Raw genomic sequence first — 1,796 nt, 5'->3', positions numbered from 1 at the left:
ACCTCGCCGCGCGCCACAAGGCAAAGTCACACACATAAGAGACACTGGCACACCACCGTCGCCGACAAAACGGACGGGGAGAGAGACTGGCCGTGTATCAGAACGACAGCAACAACGTGCAGTTTTACGACACACACACAAATAACAACTAGTTGAAATGATTTTAAAAGCGAGAAAAAAAAGCACACACCCATACTCTGGCGCAATAGCTCATTGAAGCGTATCGAAAGTTTTATAAAAAAGAATTTTAAACCAGAACATAAAATATTTACAAGGAAATTCAAGTCAATTGAATATCTACGACTTTTATGTACATATTTTTCGTGAGCAATCGTGACAAGCTGTTACTACTTTTACCACAAACATTATATGCTAGCGGTGTGGTGCATGTGCGGGCGAAGCGCCCGGAGCTGGCCGCCAATACATTTTGCGCGGTCAGATCTCCGGGACGGACCGACAACGCAAAAGTAATTTTTTTGCGCACAGTGTATACTTTACTCACCCTTCCTCACAGTAGGGCTGCACTGGCGCGCGTGGCCCGGCTGGCTCCGCTAGGGCGTGTCGGACGGCTAACACATGACGACTCCTGCAACAGGTGGGGGGGCGAGGCGCGTTAGACAACAAGCAAAGCAAGCAATTCAAGCTTCACAGAATACATTCTGGAATTCCACGGTTCAACAACTCCACTTTGTAATTCAGGGTTCAAGAAATCAAGCCCGGAATTTTTAGTTTAAAGGTTCAAAAAATCTATTCTAGAAATCCGGTTTTATAGGATCCATTCTGGAATTCCAGGTTTTACTGAATCCTTATAACTACTTAGAGAAACGGTCGGGTTAGTTAAACACACAGAGGGCACATCAACTGCATGCATATAATGCACATACACATTAACTAGAAAGCCTCAATAACAAAACATTGGTTATTTTCCTTCTTTCCCTGCCTTCACGTCCAAGAGCAAATTTCTGTTTCCAATGAAAAGAAAAATGACAGAGCAGTGTAGTTCCAACGTGATTCAATAGGAAGCCGAATAATACACACTCTTAAATTCTTACAAAGAAAATTCTTGTATTACAAAGAATTTTGTGCAACCGTAATACAAAGACAAATTTTCTTTGTAGTACAAAGAAAAATCATAGTAATACAAAGAAAACTTTTGTGTAATACAAGGAAATTTCTTGTAATACAAGGAAATTTCTTGTATATTACGGTTGCACAGAATTCTTTGCACTATACGAACAAATTCTTTGTAAAAGATTTAGAGTGCAGAGGATAAGGATGAGAGAGAGAGGAGTGGGACAGATGAGCAGAGAACAAGAAGGGCACTCTGAATGAAAGGGAGGGAGAGAGAGGAGAGAGAATGAGGAAGGGGAGCAGGGGGGGGGGGAGAGAGCTGACAGAGATGGAATAAGAGAGGAACGCCGAGAAAGGTCCGAAGTACGAATACTTGATAAATATTTTCCTTTGATATGCAGATGGGGAGAGCGGAGGAGAAAGTAGTATTTGCATGTGAGTGTGTGTGTGTGTGTGTGGTGCGCGCGAGACTTTCTATCTTTGCCCACCGCGCGGAAAAGGTGGGCGTGCTCTGCGAGAAGAATCGAGGGGAAGTAAACATTTTCTATTTGAAAAAAGAAAACAAAGGAAGAAAAAAAAAGAAACCAAAAAGCGTTGATTGAAAACCCCATACACAAGGTACTCGGAAAAGTTATTTACCACACCGACGCGTCGGTCGGAGAAAAGGGCGCATGTGAAAAGGTATCTCGGACGGGATGTGGAAATGGGAAAGGGGGAAAGGGGGG

General features: G+C 43.2%; 1 protein-coding gene across 1 annotated transcript in view; it reads right to left on the bottom strand.

Annotated features, from left to right (window-relative positions):
* Window positions 1-1,796, bottom strand: part of LOC113214399 (UDP-GlcNAc:betaGal beta-1,3-N-acetylglucosaminyltransferase 9) — a 72,440-nt gene that overhangs the window by 16,835 nt on the left and 53,809 nt on the right. The window contains exon 3 of the mRNA XM_052270022.1: window positions 503-586. The gene's annotated coding sequence lies outside the window, so the exon portion shown is untranslated. The remainder of the gene's footprint in view (window positions 1-502; window positions 587-1,796) is intronic.

This window comes from Frankliniella occidentalis, unplaced genomic scaffold (genome assembly GCF_000697945.3).
Source record: "Frankliniella occidentalis isolate FOCC.00 unplaced genomic scaffold, Focc_3.1 Scaffold5, whole genome shotgun sequence".
NCBI lineage: Eukaryota > Metazoa > Arthropoda > Insecta > Thysanoptera > Thripidae > Frankliniella > Frankliniella occidentalis.
The sequence above is the reverse complement of the archived record's forward strand: the minus strand, read 5'-3'. Positions and strand labels throughout refer to the sequence as shown.